Source organism: Camellia sinensis, chromosome 5, assembly GCF_055761805.1.
Source record: "Camellia sinensis isolate YWXY chromosome 5, ASM5576180v1, whole genome shotgun sequence".
Taxonomy (NCBI): Eukaryota; Viridiplantae; Streptophyta; class Magnoliopsida; order Ericales; family Theaceae; genus Camellia; species Camellia sinensis.
The window spans coordinates 180,571,720-180,592,430 of NC_138965.1; the positions used below are offsets into that span (position 1 = coordinate 180,571,720).

Sequence of the window (20,711 nt, forward strand, 5' to 3'; positions counted from 1 at the left end):
ATAATTGAAGATGTGTTGTTTGGTTATAATTTATATAGTAGTCATTTTAGTTATGAATGAAAATAATTTGATTATGAAAATTTATAATATTAATACCATAAAGTAATAACTAGTATATGGTACACCCATTTTGGTGGTGTACAATAGAAAGACTTATTTTAGTAGGTTCATTATAATTAGAAAAATTTTTTTTTATAATAGATGGACTTTTATAATTTGAAAAAGGGATATTATTATAATTTTATAAAAAAATATATATATTATATAATCTATATATATAAGGGTACCAATATAATTATCAAAACTTGAGGGTGGGCATAGGCCTCTCCTAGGCATACATTGCCTCCGCTCCTATATATGGGCAATTTTTAAGCGTGAAAATGTATATCATATTTATTTGTATAAATTTTCATAAATATACATAAATATCTTATAAAATCATATAAATTTTCACAATAATACATAAGTCAACTTATAAAAATTTTAGAAATCACAACTTATGTATATTTATAAAAATTTACGTAAGATAATTTATGCATATTTGTAATTTATACAAAACACCCTCAAACACTTCCCTATATATACACACATACGCAGAGAGAGAGAGATAGAGTTGTTTAGTCTCATCTGAGAAAACATTTTGAGTTTGGGTTTGCAGGTAAAGCCATGGCGGATAATATTGTTTTAAAGACCATACTGAAAAGCGAGGCTCTTCAAAAGGTAAGCCCTTTTGTTGCCAACATATCTATGATAATGTGTTCTTAGGCACATTCTCTGGTTGAATTAAAAGTAGTACACCATCAAATTAAAAGTCTCTGTTGTCTGTTCAGCCTTTCTCCTCTCCTTTCATCTCATACATGCATTTGGATGTTTTCTCATCTTTCTCCTTCTCTCAACAATTCTTACACACCTTTCTAAATTTTTTGTTTTTGTTTTTTGTGACAAATCTTCCTTTCACTCCATTAATTGTACTAGAGGATCTAGTTATGATACTTCGACCAGAGGATTTTTTAGAGTGACTTTTCGTATGGTTGATATTTTTTTTAGAAGTAAATATCAATCATGTTGTTTGATTCTGATTTTTAGAAAATAATTTTCAGAAAATAATTTTTTTTTATTTTTCGTATTTTAATGTTTTCAATGATTTTTTTTAATATTTTAAGCAATTTTTAAAAAAAATTTAGACACACCTAACATAAATACACTTAAAAAATATAATATTTGTGAAAAAAAAATCTTTAAAAAAATACACTAAATACCAAAAAATGCAAAAAAAAAATACGAAAATTCAATATATTTTTCATATTTTTATGTATTTATTAATTTTTTAAAGGGCATATTACACTAATAGTCCCTACAGTTTGGGGCTTGTGTTACTTTGATCCCTAACTTTTCAATTGTGACACATTTGATCATACGTTTTGAATTTTGTTGCAAATAAGGACAATTGAAGATGCCATTGCTTAATTTCAAGGGCAAAATCATCAATTTGATAAAATATAAACTAATTTGACAAAAATAAGTGTCAAAGAAATATTTTTAAATTTTTTAAAATTATTTCTACACACCAAAAATAAAATTATGTAAAATTGATAAATTTTTTGGACATTTATTTATTTATTTTTATCAAATTAATTGTTATTACGTGTTTAGATGCTGATCAAGTAATGGATAGTTGTTAAGATCTTAATGTGTAATCGATATATTTAATATATAAAATATTTGGGTAAACTACCAATAGGTCCTAATAGTTGGACTTAATTCCCATCAAGTCCTATTGAAAATAAATCTTGGAAAATTGTCTCCAAAAATAATTTTTTTATGACAAGTTTTTGTATATGTCACTAAAAATTGACAATTAGTGACTTCTTTTGTCATAATTTTTATAAATTGTCGCTAAAACTTACAATTAGTGACTTTTTTATGACAAATTTTTCTCATAGGACCTATTAAACAATAAGTCCACTTATTATGACCTACACGTAAGTACCCCAAAATGTTTTCAATTTTAGATTTTTTAATTTAATAGATTGGTTTAATAACGATATCAAAATTGTGGTCATATTTAAATTTTAAAAATTAGAAACTAATTTAATGAAAATAACCCATTACATAATCATCATCCAAACACATAATAAAAATTAATTTGGTAAAATAAAAAAAATGTCTAAAAGATTTATCAATTTTACATAATTTTATCTTTAATGGGTAGAAATAATTTTTTAAAATTCAAAAATATTTTTTTGACATTTATTTTTGTCAAATTAGTTTATATTTTATCAAATTGACGATTTTGCCCTCAAAATTAAGCAATGATATCTTCAATTGTCCTTATTTGGAACAATATTCAAAATTTAGGGTCAAATGTGTCACAATTGAAAAGTGAGGGACCAAAGTGACACATGTCCCAAACTATAGGGACCGTTAGTGTAATTCGCCATTTTTTAAAATATTTTTTCACAAATATTTTACTGTTTAAATACATTTAAATAAGGTGCATCTATTTTTTTTTTAAAAATTGCTTAAAATTTAAAAAATATTCACTAAAAACAAAAAACTCAATTTTCAGAAAACTGAAACCAAATATACTGAATACTATTATATCATTCGTTCAAAAAAAAAAAAAAACTATTATACCATTAATTTTTGTAAAATTAAATTTCAACCATTCAAAAAATTATTATAAAATTACTTTAATAAAATCCACTCTATAAGATCCAAATTCGGCCAAGGTCTACTTCTTCATTCTTTTCTCTTTTTTTTTTTTTTTAGATAATCAGTTATCAATGTTCCCGAGCCCTACGTGAAGTACCCCTCCATGCGGAGTTATTTTGATGATTCAAATTATTCGACTTAGTTTATGGAGCAAATAATTTATATAAATGATTGAATTGAACATTGATATTCACATAATCATGTTTGTTTTTTTTATGAAATTGAGAATAGATACTAATTTTTTTTTTTGGTGATAAAATACTACATATAATCTTATTTCTTAGATGCTATTATATTTGAAATTGAGAAGACACTATTATAAAAAATGAATGACTATCATTGAAATTATATTTGTTATTTATTTTTTTATTAAAAAAATAAGATTTTAATATATAGTTACTAATGTCAAATTATCATAATTTTTTATATGAATATTCTATTTAATGATTTTTAAAAAGTAAATAGTTTGAATCACCGAAATCGAATACAAAATAGACTTAAAAATTCAAATGCTCTCTTAAGTTGAGATGACAATTTTAACCAACTAGGCCTAGCCTAGTTGGCCATCATGTTTTTCTTAGGGCTTAGTCCCAAGGAGGTCATAGATTCAATTCTCCTTAGGGGGTTGAATGAAGGGAGTGCAAGCACTTATGTGCTTCGCCATGGATGGAGAGATTTTCTCCCATAGGTGCTAATCTAACAATTAACATTTGCCGATCAAAAAAAAAAAAAAAAGTTGAGATGACAATTTGATAGAAGTCAAACTCAATGAAAAAATAAAATAAAATAAATAAAATTGTGTATAGTATCACTTTCTTTCTTAAGATAGAATTGTGACCAAATGAAATGGTTGGATTTGACTTTTTCATACAAATAATTTATTTTCCAAATTTAACAAGAACAAAATAATTAATTGTGCATAAAAAAAATAAAAACAATAATTGATTGATAACCAAAAGTGGATAGAAATAGAGTGAGAGTGGAGAAGTTATTGGTTGATCTTGAAGCACCGTCACGTGATGCTCCAATAGTATTGTAATTGATAGAAGGAATAAGACTCACGAATTTATATTGAGTGATTGAGGAACATGAAGGGATATGAATTTTTTCACAGTCTCCTCAATTAGACAATCTCAGTCCAATCAATCAAAATAATTTATAATTGAAAAATATTGATTGTTGAAAAGCAGTGGATGGGGGTACAGTCCAATCAATCAAAATATTTTTTATTATCAACTTTCGTAAAATATTTCATCAAATCTGATAATTTGATAATGGGTGGTGATAGAGAGCTCTAAATTGAATTTTACTTATGTGGCAATGAAAAAAAAAAAAAAAAAAAAAAGCCAAAGCATCACATCAATGGGTGAGCCACACTCATTAAAGCTCCTTTAGGGCTCTCAAACATTTTTGTTCGATAATCTTCAAGCAAAAATTAACAAATAAATAATAAGAATAAAGGAGGAAGAAAAGAGGAAAAAGAGTAATAAACAATTTATTGAAACTAAACAAACTTAAAGTATACCCTGGGCATTAAGCTCTGTTTCATATAGGATAAAATGCTACAATGGTCAAATTTGCACACCATAAAATATTTTGTTATCTATACATATATCATCAACGTATTATATGGCCCTAGTTTTCATATATGTTACTAACACAATGGTAACACATGAGGTGGAAAGCACTTTATTGTATATAAATGTGGTAATTGTAGCATTATTGATAGGATAAATTACATTTTGACTCCCTTAGTAAATACACTGCCCCCTTATGTTTTAGAGTTTTTCAATTTTGGCCTTTAAAGTTTTTTTTCCCACTTTCCTTACCATCTTAATTTTTCTCAATTTAATCCAACAATTAATGTTAGTCCAAAATTGGATGAAGAATGTTACGTCACCAACTTTGTAGGACCGAGGATGTAGCTTAAATAGTCTTGAGGACCCGTTTTCGCTCATTTAAACAAATTTGACCATTGTAGCATTATTGTGTAAAGTATACCTTTGATTTGTCTAAATGAGAGAATCAAACTATACTGGTGGTGTCAATATTTTGAATAGGAAAACTGAGTTTATAACTTTGTATTTTCATTATATTGTTAATTGATTGTTCATTAAAAACATGAAATTTCAAAATGTGACCAAACTGCCACAATGCATAACGGTTTGGCGCGGTTTACAATGAGGAATGGTATGTTTTGATTATTGCTAAATACAAATGTAGAAAAAAAATTTGGTCCCAAATTCTTTCTAAAACCTGACCGAAGCAAACAATATATACACTCTTACTGCCAAACAATATGTTTTCCTTTTTCATATATTGTTGAGTTTTTGCTTTGATACTTTGTGCACTTGTCCCCCCAGTTGATTGATGTTTGTCTTAGTATACTATGTACATTGATTCTCATCAATGAAGTTTTTATTTGTTCATCAAAAAAATAAACTTGTTTTAGATGTGGGAAACACCATTTTATGGATTTATATCAATCATTTTGCTTATTGATTCAATTTTGGTTAAGTAGTACATTTTGGATACCAGTGCATACCCAAGAGAACATGAGCAGCTCAAGAGGCTAAGAGATGCAACATTCAAGAAATATGGCGACAGGTTAGGGACTTGCTCACATATGGTTGACAATATTAATAAACTCAAACATCATTTTAAGCAACCTGAAATATATTTTTATAATTAAATTATTGGACCTAGCTTCTATCTAGTCAAAATCATGGACTAGAGGGTGTTGTCCGGATCTATGGAGCCAACCATGGGTTTTGTTTCGATAATTCAAACCGTTCATTTTGTAAAGTCCTTTGTGTATATCATTCACAAAATAATTTAGGTTAATTTGATAATCATAACCTATTCAATTTATCGCATTTATTAAATCGACTTATCTTTTTTGTTTTATTTTTTTGTAAATGATTTACACAAGGAACTCCATAAAATGAATTGTTCGGATCATCGTAATGAAATCCGTGATGATCTCCACAAGCCTGGATAGTACCATACAGTCTAACTCATGGACTGAAAAAGATTTTTTGTTTTTTTTCTAGTCGGCCTAGTTAACTTGTTACTACAAGTTTTGGCCACAAAGCACTACTACTTTTGAATGGTCTTCATTCCAAGTAGTGGCCAATGAAACATTAAAAAAAAAATGTTTTCAGAATTTTGTTTATTCACAACTTATTTAGTTAATCTTTTTTTTTTATTTTATTTTTAAAGTATAACAAAATTGCAATTTGAATTGTAGAGCGGAGATAAGTGTGCCCCCCTGATGAAGGATTGTTCTTGTCCATGCTTTTGAAATTAATGAATGCGAAGAAGACATTGGAGATTGGTGTTTTCACTGGCTATTCTCTTCTTACCACTGCCCTTGCTTTACCACATGATGGCCAGGTTTGTAACTCCCTTTTAAATTGTAATCAAATTTAAATCAAGTCCAAAAGAGTTTGTTAAAAATTTGCTTTTTAACATTTTTAAATCAACAAGTTGTCATCCATGCATTTCATCTGAAAATGGCATGGTGGAGTTATTATCATAACCACGTAAAATATTAAAATTATCTTAACCTTTCAAACCCCTTTCTTGTGAGCAGAATGGAATACTCGTGTCCATGTTTGTTTCAAACTTTTTTGTTTTTGTTTACATTTGCTTTTTTGTGGATCTATTTTTAGTCAATAAACTATATTTTTAGCCAAGTTACAAAGGATGACTTAGATTACAAGGTGATGTGGGTAGGCCCATAAAGGCCATAACCCACTATGAACAACCCAAGCCTACCACTTAGGGCCTAATACATAACCCAACTGATAAGGCCCAACACAGCTGGAAGTCAACATGACATGAAGGACTAATGATATTCAGACACGTGGCAGGCAAAGGGCAAGCCACATCAGCAGACAAAGATCTGCAAAGTTATTGCCACTGCACATCGCCATTAACGCAGCCCCTTACAGCATTTATTACGACAACACCTCTCCGCCGGGACAGCACGCCCTCACCCTGAACAAGGTGAGCTACAGCATAGACTTTTGGCCAAGGTGACAGGTCGGAAGGGACAACGAAATGATTACCAAAGGATATAAGCAGACGTTGAAGACAAGAAGAAGGTTAAGCTTTTCTATCTCTATTCTATCTCTATACTCCACTTCTCTCTCTAACTTGCTCGTCGGAGGGTTCGCTGGGGGACGCCCCGTTCCCTGTTGAACTCTTATGCAGGTCTTCAGGTGGGCTTGGTCATTCGGATATAGGCTTAAGGAGCGTGGATCAGTCTGACCCGTTCTACCATCACGAACTGTATCATCAGTTGGCACCGTCTGTGGGAACGTTTTGCTCCACGCGCCAGTTGTGCTCACTGTCCCCGGAGACCCTGTTCCAATAACCCTTTCCTGCTACCCATCAAAGTGTATGGTCATGACTAGATCCATGGCTTCTCACCAAAATGCTGCCGACCATCAAGTCGACCCCCCCAATCCAAACAACCCACCACATTATTTCATCGAGATTACCAACAGCATTAACCGCATGGCCGAGCAAAACCAAGCCCTGATAAATGCCCTACTCCAAAGAAACCTTCCTATGCCTCCTCCACCACCTCCAGATATTCCGCCCAACCAAGAACGAGCCCTGAGCCATACTATCCCGCATCCCTATCCACCCAACTTGGAAGGCTTGCAACCTCCTCCTCCTAATATAAATCCACCACCCCGACCTCCGCATCCATCGGTCCTGGCACCAGCCCCTGAAGGGGAAGCTAGTAGCGTCCAACCCCCGCTGCCTTCCGGTGGTGATAACATCCCTCTCTGGGATGCAGAACTCCGAGCCATGAAGTTCCAACTCCAAGGGGTTATGCAGAACATCCAACATAAACCCTCTACCACAGCAAACTCACCATTTGTTGCCTCAATCCGGGACAAGCCTCTACCCCCCAAGTTCAAAATGCCCACCATCGACTCTTTTGACGGTACGACAGACCCAGTCGACCATCTGGAGACCTACAGAACCCTTATGATCCTCCATGCATTCCCTTACGAGATCATGTGTTGAGCTTTCCCCGTGACACTAAAGAGGTCAGCTCGGCTATGGTTTAGCCAGTTATTAGCAGACTCTGTCTCCACTTTCCAGCATCTCAGTGACTCCTTCATCAGCCATTTTATTGGAGCCCAGCGCCAATGCCGTCCGGCAACCCAACTCCTCAACATCCGCCAGATCGAGGGGGAGTCCCTGCGCAGTTTCGTTACCCGCTTCAACACCAAAGCCTTGCAGGTGGAGGAAAACAATGATAAGGTCATCCTTACGGCTTTCATAGCCAGACTACAGTCGTCTGATTTCCTCTTCTCCCTCTCTAAAAACCCCTCCATGGCAGCCCTACTCTCCAAAACCCAAAAATACATGAACGCAGAAGATTCCCTAGCCGCTCGCTAAGACCCTACAACAAAAAACCCGACCTCCCGAGAAAAGCGAAAAGACTCAGAAGCCAGAAACACCCAGTACAATAATCAAACACCGCATTATACCGACCGACCCCCCCGAGCCGACCGGTCGGCACCAGCCCGACCGCCCGGCCGGTTCGAGTGATACACACCCCTTAATTCCCCCATGGAACAAGTCCTCAATCAAAACTAGCGGGATTACCCCCTCAAATGGCCCCAACCATCACGAACCCCCTCCAATCGGAAAGACTAGTCCAAATATTGCCGTTTTCACCAAGACCACGACCATAATACCGATGACTGTGTCAACCTCAAAGATTAGGTCGAGACCTTAATATGTCAGGGACGTCTTAGCCGGTTCATGGATACCCGCCCTCAGCAGAGGCAAAGGACTGAGCCCGTCAGAAACAACCGCCGGCGCACCCCTCCCCCGGCAGCCAGCCCAACCTAACCAAGGCCATGATCGCCCTCTACAGCAACCTTGGGCACAAGGCAATCCCGCCCCACCTGTTGGAGAAATCAGAGTTATTTCCGGCGGGCTTGCGTGTGGAGGACCATCCCGCTCGGCTCAGCAGGCAGAACTCAGGAAAATAAGGCAAGGCTCAGACAAAGAAGTTGCCACATTGGATCGACCCCCCAGACACCCCAGGCAGTGGACCGAGCCTATCACCTTTACGGACGCCGACAGCACAGGCATCCGTTATCCTCATGACAACTCTCTCTCATTTCTGCCCTCCTCTCCAATTACAAGGTCAGACGAGTTCTCGTCGACAGCGACAGTTTTTCAGACATCATCTTCCTCAACTGCTTCCGCCAGCTCAAGATTAGGAAAGAAAGTCTATCTCTCCTCCAAACCCCTTTGGTCGATTTCACTGGCGACCGGGTGACCTCCATCGGCTCCATCGATCTTCCTATCACAATTGGCGAGTACCCCAGGCAGACCACAAAGCTGCTCACCTTCCTCGTTGTCGACTGCCCCTCTGCTTACAACATCATCCTTGGCTGTACCGCCTTAAATGCCTTCCAAGCCATCACCTCCACCTTCCATCTTGCCGTCAAGTTCCCCACCGATCTAAGGGTCGGCACAGTCAGGGGAGAACAGACTGTAGCCAGAGAATGCTATGTGGCCTCACTTAAAGAAGTTAAGCTTAAGGAAACCATGATCATTGAAGGACTTGACATCAGGGACGAGGATGAGCTGGTCAGGGGGGAACCAGTGGAAGAGCTTATCGAGGTCTCCATCGACCCCACCAACCCGGCAAAAACTGCCAAGATTGGTAGCCAACTGTCCCCCCAAGCCAAGACAGACTTCACCGCCCTCCTGATTGAGCACAACGATGTGTTTGCCTGGACTCACTCCGATATGCCGGGTATTGATCCCTCCTTCATCAGCCACCGTCTCAGTGTTGAGCCCCATTTCTGACCTATCCTCCAGAAGCAGCGCGTCTTTCACCCGGAACGCAATAACCTTATTGCTTCTGAAGTAGACAAACTCCTTGAGGCACAGTTTATCACCAATGTGGATTACCCCAGATGGCTATCGAGTGTGGTTCTGGTTCGCAAAAACAATGGTAAATGGCGACTCTGTGTTGACTACTCTGACCTCAACCGAGCTTGCCCCAAGGACAGGTACCCTCTGCCTTGCATAGATCCGCTGGTCGACGCCATAGCCGGTCATCAAATGCTCAGTTTCGTGGATGCTTTCTCTGGGTACAACCAAATCTTGATGCACCCATCTGACCAGGAGCACACCTCCTTCATTACCGACCGAGGTACCTACCATTACCGTGTGATGCCATTTGGACTGAAAATGCTGGGGCCACCTACCAACGGTTGGTCAATGCTGTCTTCCATCATCAGATAGGTCGGAATCAAGAGCAAACTCTCCGCTGATCATCTGACCGACCTGCGAAAGACCTTCGCCACCCTACGAAAGTACCAAACGCAGCTCAACCTGGAGAAGTGCGCCTTTGGCGTAGAATCTGGGAAGTTTTTTGGGTTTCATGGTCAGTCAGCCGGGCATTGAAGCCAACCCTGAAAAGATCAAGGCCTTGATTGAAATGCAGTCACCCAGAACGGTTAAGGAGGTTCAAAGACTCACTGGTCGAGTTACCGCCCTCAATCGCTTCATCTCCCGCGCAACGGATAAGTGCCTCCCCTTCTTCAAAGTTCTTCGGCAAACTTTTGAATGGACGACCGAATCCGAAGAGGCTTTTCAGCAGTTGAAACAGTGCATGGCCAACCCCCCCTCATTTCACAAGCAACCACAGGCAAACCCCTCTTCCTCTATTTAGCCGTGTCAAGCACCGCAGTCAGTGCAACGCTTATTAGGGAAGACGACTCTGTCCAACGGCCAGTCTACTACATCAGTCGGGCTCTCAGGGGAGCGGAGCAGAATTACCCACTGTTAGAAAAATTGTTCTTGGCCTTGGTCACCGCCCCTAGACAACTCCATTTTTACTTCCAAGCCCATTCCATAGTGGTCCTCACCGACCAACCCTTGAAGAAGGTAATGCAGCAACCAAACTCTCCGGCAGACTCATGCAGTGGTCAGTGGAACTCAACCAGTTTGACATCTCCTACCGACCTCGAACAACGATTAAGGGGCAGGCTGTCGCCGATTTCATCCTGGAATTCACTAATCCTACCCCAACCACGACCCTTCCACCCCCACCAACCCCTACTGACCCAGAAGACCCTCACTCTTGGACTCTTAACGTCGACGGGTCATCCCGCAGGGAAGGTAGTGGGGCTGGTCTCATCCTCACCGCCCCTAAGGGTGGTTATTTCAATTGTGCTCTCCGTTTCTTGTTCGAGGCTAGTAACAATGAGGCCGAGTATGAGGCATTGATAGCAGGTCTCTGCCTAGCCAGGGATATTGGTGTCAGCCACATCTAGGTGTTCAGCGACTCCCAGCTCATTGTCGGACAAATTATGGAGGAATTCGATGCCAAGGAAGACACAATGCGGGCTTACAGGGATATAGCACTCCCCCTTGTTTGCCTCTTCAATACCTTCCGCATCAAGCACATCCCTCGGGTGGAAAACTCTAAGGTGAATGAGATGGCTCAGTTGGCTTCTGCAGACCAGTCCGACCTCAGCCATGGTGTCCGCCTCGACTGCCTAGCCCACCCTGCCATTTCTACCAACCAGCAAGAAGTGCAGTTCTTCCAAAATGAACCCATCCCTTGGGCGGCAGACATCGTCCTGTACCTAACAACAGGGGGACTTCCAGATGACAAACAATAGGCCGCCAAAGTCAGGGCCCGATCGACTAATTACACTCTTGTCAGCGGACTCTTGTACAAAAAGGGCTTCTCACGCTCATACCTAAGATGCCTCAATCTTGTTCACGCGACCTACGTAATAAGAGAAGTCCATGAGGGTATATGTGGCAATCATTCGGGCGGCAGGTCGCTAGCCCAAAAAATACTTCGCACTGGTTATTTTTGGCCTACTCTCAATCAAGATGCGATAGACTTTGTGCTCAAATGTGACAAGTGCCAGTGTCCCCCATGCTCCTCCTACAGAATTGATCACGCTTTGAAGCCCCTACCCATTCGCCAAATGGGGGATCGACCTGGTTGGCCCATTGCCCACTGGCCGAGGCCAAACTAAATTTGCAATTGTCGCCATCGACTACTTCACTAAATGGGTAGAAGTAGAACCCCTTGCTACCATTACTGAGCGGAACACAACCCGATTCATCTGGCAATCAATCGTATGCAGGTCTGGCATCCCTCAAGCCATCGTCTCCAACAACGGCAAACAATTTGACAACGCCAAGTTCAAGAAATTCTGTGTAGAGCTTCAAATCCAGTCATGTTTCTCTTTCCCAAGTCATCCCCAAGCTAACGGTCAAGTTGAGGTCACCAACCGTTCTCTTCTGAAGATCATTAAAACCAAGTTAGAAGCTGCTAAGGGACTCTAGGATGAGGAACTACCGAATGTACTCTGGGCCTATCGCACTACTGCTCGAACTCCCACCGGGGAGACTTCCTTCCGCTTAACATACGGCGCTGAGGCAGTCATCCCAGTGGAAGTCGGTCTTCCTACACCAAGGGTTCTACATCCGAATCCAGAACTCACTGACGAGTTGCACCGGGCAGACTTAGACCTAATTGAAGAACTCTGAGAGACCACTGCAGTCAGACGGGCCTCATACCAACAGAAAACGAGAACACACTACAACCGCAGAGTTCGACCAAGGGAGTTCACCGTGGGGGACCTTGTTTTGCACGAAATAACCCTCGGCCCCCAGAATCCGACTGAGGGCAAGCTGACAGCCAAATGGGAAGGACCTTACGTCGTTAAAGCCAGACCTCGTCCAGGCACTTACCGACTTCAGGACATGGAAGGCCATGATCTCCCCCACCCATGGAACGCCGAGCACCCGAAGCACTATTTTCAATAAAAGTTCAATTCTTGTATCGATCTTTTGCTGTATTTCCTTTTGACAATTTGCACACTTCATTGTTCTCATTCTTCTCTCCTGTGATGTAAATTTCTAATCAAATGAGCTACACTTTAATGACGACAACTTACATTCCAAATATATGTGTGATCTTTCAAATAACGCTTTGATTGTAGCCTCAGCCAGACTGAGCATAAAAGCCTCGGCCAGACCGAGCATACAAAGCCTCTGCCAGACTGAGCATAAAAGCCTCGGCTAAACCGAGCATCAAAGCCTCGGCCAGACCGAGCATACAAAGTCTCATCCAGACCGAGCTTGACAAGCCTCAGCTAGATTGAGCATGACAAGCCTCAGCCAGACTGAGCATAAAAGCCTCGGCCAGACTGAGCATACAAAGCCTCGGCCAGACTGTGCATAAAAGCCCCGGCCAGACCGAGCATCAAAGCCTCGGCCAGACTGAGCATACAAAGCCTCAGCCAGACCGAGCATGACAAGTCTCAGCCAGACTGAGCATGAAAGCCTCAGCCAGACCGAGCATACAAAGCCTCGGCCAGACTGAGCATAAAAGCCTCGGCCAAACCGAGTATCAAAGCCTCGACCAGACCGAGCATGACAAGCCTCAACCAGACTGAGCATGACAAGCCTCAGCCAGACTGAGCATGACCAGCCTCAACCAGACCGAGCATGACAAGTCTCAGCTAGACTGAGCGTAAAAGCCTCAGCCAGACCGAACCTACACAGCCTCAGCCAGACTGAGTTATTTCAAGCTACTGAATTACTTGCAGAGTCAGTTAATCATAGCTTAACCCCAACTGAGCATGCATGCAGAGCTTGATCAAGGCCATTCATGCAAACTTCATGCTTGTGGCATTAGTAGACACACTTAGTCAAAATTCTAGGTCCATGTTTTTACACCGCCCTTCACTTAGTCAAATTCCAAACTCATCTTTTATTTACCAACACTCTTGCAACATGATTTACAACTCCATTTTTGGGCATAATTTGAAACTTCACATCTTTGACATTCTTACATGTTTCCTTTACAAGTCAGATTATTTTCTTACTTATCAACTTTTGCAAGTCAGCCTCTTTCCTTACAAATCAAGCCTAGCTTGAATAAACCACCCTCATTCACTTCAGACTCACCAAAATAAAGACAGCAGTGTGGCAAACACAAACTTATAATTTTATTACATTTTCAACTTCACTCTGCATGGAGTTTTTATTACAAGTTCAACTTCACTTTGCATTGAGTTTTTCTTAACTTTACTTTGCATTGAGTTTTTCTTACATTTCAACCTTGGCTTTGCATTGAGTTTCCCTTACACAAGCCTCATACATGAGTCACCATTCTCATTCATTCCAGATGCACAAGCAAACACAATAGAATGAAAACACAACTCAAATTTTATTTATTCACAAACTTGTACATAAGTTCATTACAACAATTCAAAAAAAAAAAAAAACTTGTACAACCCAAAGCACAATAAATACCCAAAACCCTAAGTACAGGTTTTGTTCACACCAGTCACTCTTCCTCACTTGAAACAAGGTCTTCTTCTTCAACGCCCTCATCTAGGGGGGTCTGGGCCACGTCGTCTTCATCAATCCTTACATCGCTAAGGTCCAAGTCTGGGAACAGTTCTTCTGCCTTCCGCTTGAACATCTTCCACCCACTGTCCCAGAACTTAGCCATTTCGTGCTTGTAGAAGTCTGACCGCTGGAAGCTCTCAATAACTTCTGCTTCAGTTCTGCCCCCAACGGTCGTTCCCGACGGGCCTGCCCCCCCAGACACCTCCCTTGCCAAGTTGCTGGCGACCGCGGCATCAACTGCTATCTGGAAGTCGGCAGACCCCTTGAATTGCTCCACTACTGTGACATACAGGTCGGGGTATGCTGCCCTTTCAGAGGCTACCTTGGTTTTTTCTTCCTCCAACTCTTTTTCCAATCTCTCCTTCTCCTCCATTGCCTTCGCACGCTCATCTTCCAGCTCCTTCTACAGCCCAGCGATCTTCAGGTCTGCATCATCCTTTTCTTTGATTTGTTGGGCACGCAGTTCTTCATTGCTGGTCATAGCCTCTTCAAACCGCTCAGTGGCGATCGTGCAGGCATTTTGAGCATCCCCTAGCTTCTTCTGCTCGCCAGCCAGCTGGAACTCAAGCGACACTACCTTGCGGCAATCGTCCTCTAGCTCCAACTTGACCGCCAGCAGCTCAGCATGGGCTCGAGCGGAAACGCTGCGCTGCACAATCGCCATTACTTCCATCTTCTTCGCTTTCTGCACCTCCTCCAACCCCCTAGCACACGCACTCCACGCAGCCTTCCTCCAACCCACGCTTTCCCTCTTGAAATTTTGAAGTTGGGCCTCCACCCCCCCAACTTCTCCTTCTCCCTCCTCCATTCGCCCTTCGCCACTGCCACCTTAATCAACAGGGCTCCTGCTAAGGCAGCCACCTCCATCTGGGTTGAGCACAATCCCTTCATTAGCTCAGCCTCAGTATAACAAGCCACCGAGCGAACGGCTGAGTCTTCTACCACCCCCAAGAGGCAATCTGCAGCCATCCTGGCCTCTCTCCCTTTCCCTTCTACTCGCCCGGACACCCAGGGACGTGATAGAAGGAGGTCTTCAACCCTAGCCTTGCTCCCTCCCGTTGGGGTGCCAGACCCTCCTGTGGTTGTGGCTCTTCCCTGGGCTCTACCCTTGGCTCAGCGCTGACCCCGCCACTTTGCATTTGCTCCCCAAGGCCAGTCGCCCCACTCTCTCCCTCTTTGGCCGCCTCTTCCAACCCATTTCAGGGGTCCCCTCTACCTCCCCCGCCAGGGGAGTCTGCTCCGTCGTCGCCTCCTTCCTTCTCTTCAAGGCAGGCTCCCCCTCACTCCTCCTCAATCTCTTTTTCTTTTTTACCACACCCCCCATCTCCTCGTATGCTCTCTCCTTCAAAGGATCAACTGGAGGCGGTCGTGGCTCAAATCCACCTAAGTCTTTTTCCCCCAAGGGTTTGGGGCGCTGTCAAATCCTCTCCCTTGCGATCGGCTTCGGCGGTCGGTCTGCCTGGGACTCTTTGAACGTACTAGCTTTGGCGAGGATGGTCATATCCTCAGCCTCTTGCGCTTCTCTTCTCGCTTCTAACTCTGCTGGTCCTAGGTCTCCACCGATCGGCTGAGGACCTAACCCTGCTGCAAATAAGGCTGACGGCTGAACAAGCTCGTCCCATTGGGCGCCCTCTTTCTCCCTTCATTCTTTCACCCTCTTCACTCTCGCCTCTGTCGCTGCTCCCAGTTTTGGCTCCACAGACTTAGTGGGCACTTTTCACACTATGCGCACCCCAACCCCTCCGTTGACAGACACATAGAACCATCGCAGCCTCCACCCCTTTATCGATGACGGTAACCCTGCCACCAAACCCTTCCCTGTCGCTGCCTGCAAAGTGACCCAAGTCTCTTGCTGCCCCGACGCCTTGTAGCACACAAAAAACTCATCCACCGTCATCTCAGCCCCCCCCGTTCGCCTTCGGCCACGCGCTCGCACAGGCCAGCAAGATTTTCCACGCATTCGGCATCAGTTAGCCTAGAGCTAGCTCCAACTGGTTCAACACATCCACCACTATCCGAGGTAGGGGCAACCTCAAACCCCCTTTTAGCACCTCCTCGTATAGGGTGAATTCCCCCGGTCGAACGTCGGATGCCTTCTCCTTCGACTCCGGCAATTTCAACTCTATCTCGGCGGGAATCTGGTACTTCTCCCGCATACCCTCCAGCTCCTTCGCGGTAATAATCGACTTATCGGCCTTTGTATGCCAATGATCTGGCTCCACCTGACTGATTGGCGTCGGTGCCGCCATCATTGTGGACGAACGAGGTCGCTCCGATAGCTCCCCCCACTCCCCACTCGCCTCTCCGTCCTATATTGCTCTGCCAAATCCACCGCGTCGTCATCCCCCAATGGATCAACCCTGGCGTTTGCAGTTTCTTCTTGGGCCATTTCTGTGGTGTGTCTACGAATAGCTTCGGATGCGGGCGCAAGAAAATTCAAAAAATGTCGCAGGGGTGTATCACTTGCAACGAAGGAGTCTATACTTGGAGTGTTTTGATTTTTCAAAGAAATGTAGGTAAAACGTATAATACCAAAAGCCCAAGGCTTGCCTGTATTCTAGGGGTCACAATTAATTTTTGCCAGTTTGAAAAATTTTCAACCATCTACCAAAACTGTCTTTTCAACACCCATTATGACCTATCGTTTCACTTCTGGCCCAACGCCTAACCTCCCCACCACGAGATGCTGCCACGTGTACGACCACGATTCATTGCCTCCTTCCCCTACCCTGTCTTTTCCACTTCAAGTCATCACGTGATCCACCGCTCTCAAGCCCCACACCCTGCCACCTCACCCTTCGTGGTCGGCCCTCCTCATGGTCGGTCCCTCCACTCGATTACCCTTCGTGGTCGGCTCTCCTCATGGTCAGTCCCTCCACTCGGTTACCCTTCGGGGTCGGCCCTCCTCATGGTCGGTTTCTCCACTCAACTACCCTTCATGGTCGGCCTTTCTCATGGTTGGTCCCTTCACTCGATTACCCTTCGTGGTCGACCCTCCTCACGGTCGGTCCCTCCACTTGGCCACTTCTGGTCGGTCGTTCCTTCCACTCGACCTTCAACCCCCATCTTCCTCATTATTCCCTTTGTTGGACAAAAGCTACACTTGGGAATGGGGGACTACTGACGTGGGTAGGCCCATAAAGGCCATAGCCCACTATGAATAACCCAAGCCTACCACTTAGGGCCCAATACATAACCCAACTGATAAGGCCCAGCACAACTGGAAGTCAACATGACATGAAGGACCAATGATATTCAGACACGTGGCAGGCAAAGGGCAAGCCACATCAGCAGACAAAGATCTGCAAAGTTATTGCCACTGCACATCACCATTAATGCAGCCCCTCACAACATTTATTACGATAACACCTCTCCGTCGGGACAGCACACCCTCACCCTGAACAAGGTGAGCTACAGCATAGACTTTTGGCCAAGGTGACAAGTCGGAAGTGACAACAAAATGATTACCAAAGGATATAAACAGACGTTGAAGACAAGAAGAAGGTTAAGCTTTTCTATCTCTATTCCATCTCTATACTCCACTTCTCTCTCTAACTTGCTCGTCGGAGGGTTCGCTGGGGGACTCTTCGTTCCCCGTTGAACTCTTGTGCTGGTCTTCAGGTGGGCTTGCTCATTCGGACATAGGCTTAAGAAGCGTGGATCAGTCCGATCCGTTCTACCATCACGAACTGTATCATCACAAGGGATCATTAGTTTTGAAACTAATAATTCTAGAATTACCAATTTTTTGGAATTAAGTATCTTATTCCACGTTTGGAATGTTCCTGCAATAGGAAGGCATTATGTAACCTATTCTATTTTTGTTTGAAATCCTTAAGACATTGATTACATAATGTAATGACCATGTTTGAGGATATTTTGATCTTTTAAACTCATAATTTGGATTCTTTACTCGGTCATTTTGTATCCTTCTCAATGGGACTCAATAATTCCAAATACGAGGGATATAAAATTCAGCGGAACTATCAATCCTAAGACACATTTTATATCCAAATATTATACAAGATTGATCAAGATACATAGTCTAATCTCATGGTCATGGTCTTATCTCCAAAACAAGTACTTTTTTTTTTTTTTGGTTTGGGAATGAGTTTAGTAATGAGGTAACTAGGACAAGTACTTGCTCAATATGAGAGACTAAGTGGGTGTTTGGAAAGTGGGTTTTTTTTAGGTTTTTTTAGTTGTAGGATATTATTGGAGAAATTTTTTTTTTTTGTGTTTGAGAAGATAGTTGGGTTTTTTTGTGATTGGATGTGATGTTTGTGAGAGAAAAAGTGAAATGATTATGGGGTTTGATGCGATATTTTGTTTGGATTAGTTTTTTTTTGGTTTTGTATCCAATTTGTCTTTTATTAAAAAAAAAACAAAAAAAAAAAAAACCAAAAAACTTCTTTCGCAAACACCTCCTAAGTTCTACTGGGATTTAAACATGACAAGCTGACAAAGATTCTATTTACTAGAATTAATGTTTTTCTTGTTCCCTCATAAAATGATGTTACGATTCCAATATAGACAAAATCTAAACCAGTCTTTTTGTTTTCATTATTATTATTTTTTTAATTTTTCAACAGATAGTAGCAATAGATCCAAATCGAGAAGCATTTGAAGTTGGACTGCCATTCATTCAGAAAGCTGGTGTGGAGCACAAGATCAATTTCATAGAATCAGATGTCATTTATGTTCTCAATGAAATGTTGAGCGATGTGAGTTTTTAATTTTAAAGCTGATTTTTTATTGCATTAACCAGTACAATTACACAATTAATTATTTTGCACTGTTAAATTTACTATTTGGGAGTGTAAAACATTTTCCTAATTTGATCTGCCATTCTTTGCTAATATTGTCAATCACATTTTTTGTGCCAATTTCTGTAAATCTCTAACTAACATGCTTATACAGGACGCTCGGTTCTTTAACTTGGGAACTAATTATATGAATTATGTATATATAGCAGGAGGGTAAGTTGAAAATGGAGTTTGATTTTGTGTTTGTGGATGCCGATAAGCCCAATTTCATTAAATGTCATGAGCAAGCGATAAAATTGGTGAAAGTAGGAGGAGTTATTGCATATGATAACACTCTGTGGCGTGGTTCAGTTGTAAGCAAGGAAGAAGAAGTCCCTGACCGTTTCTGTGCCAACCAAAAGCCCATAATTGAACTCAACAAGCACTTAGCCTCTGACCCCCGAATCGAAATCGCTCAGATTTCCATTGGTGATGGTGTCACACTGTGGAGGCGCATACTCTAGATCAGATTGTATCGTATCATATCATATGAGCTTGACTAAATTTGTAATAATAATCATGTTACCATGGATTTCAAGTCATTTATTTTCAAGGATGATCCGTTTATAATGTTGTTATCTTATTCGTATATGAAGTTCTCTACGCGTTTTTGTGTTGAAAAAATGGCAATGGCAACCTTGTAGTCGCAAAAGTATTTGAGACTCCACTTTTGTAGTTCATGTCATTTATTCATAATGTATTTCGTGGTACCACTTGTGGATTGGTTTGGACCTTCAAACTCTCTTCTTGAAGGTGTGCTTAGATCTTAAAATTTTTAAAAAAAATATATTTGTGGATGTAACAAAAAATAATGCACCTCAGAGCTGACTTTGAAGGAATTTTCACCAAACATTTTGGTAGTGAAATTATTGATGAATTGTTTGAACATACTCTAAATATTGTGGAGTTTTCCTCCCAGTCTAAATCAAGCAACATGCAAAGAAGCCTACTATTTTTGTCTTTGAAGCGCAAATGATTCGAGTGATCTTGGTCTCCTCCTCATGTGGCGTGATGTGGTTGGCCAAACGGTTCTAATAAAACAAATGGATTGGATCAAAATCCATCACTTTGAAGTGGACCCAATTGGATTTTGGGTGAATTTTGTTAAGGAGTCTAAATTAGTTATTTCTATATCTTGTTTGAATTTTCCATTTTTATTAGTTTTATATGCCTACGGGCTAATTTGTTTTGAGAATTAACATAAATTCAAGTTGTTGGGTACTCTTTCAGCTTAAATGCCAGAGCCCATTTGGCTACTCTTTTTCCTGTCAAAAACCAACTTTTTAAAGCCAAAAATAATTACAAATGTCAAAAATATGCCAAACTAACTTTCTAAAGCACTAGTTTATTTGTGGACTTATTTTAAGCCAATAAGCAAACTTATAAGCTGAGTACCAAAGAAGGCTCTCTAATCTGCTCCTATTCCCAACAGTTTCACCATCGAAAAAGGTAAAAGCAACATATGTCATATACATGTCTGCCAGCAATTTCCTTTTAGGTCGCGATATCTGCTAGAAAACTGACCTTTCAACCCAGTTAGGTCTCAAACCCTCCATCCATCTAGTTTCCTGCAGGCTGCTTTTATCTTAAATGTTTTCAAGTTTCTCCTGCTAACCCCTCTCATTTTCATCACATCTCAAAATAGGATACACGCACAGGGAAATACATAAATCATGGCGACTCCAAGTACCCAAGAATTTCAAGCCACTCTATTGTAAGAACCACTACCAAACACTCATTAAATTAGATAAG

At 41.3% G+C, this 20,711-nt stretch overlaps 1 pseudogene across 1 annotated transcript; it reads left to right on the plus strand.

The window, feature by feature from the left end:
- The first annotated feature begins 332 nt into the window (after nt 1–332).
- On the plus strand, nt 333–19,529 carry LOC114304123 (putative caffeoyl-CoA O-methyltransferase At1g67980; annotated as a pseudogene). The gene is made up of 5 exons (XR_014330636.1): nt 333–720; nt 5,237–5,344; nt 5,968–6,111; nt 18,747–18,878; nt 19,130–19,529. The product of XR_014330636.1 is annotated as a putative caffeoyl-CoA O-methyltransferase At1g67980 (transcript).
- The last annotated feature ends 1,182 nt before the right edge of the window (nt 19,530–20,711 follow it).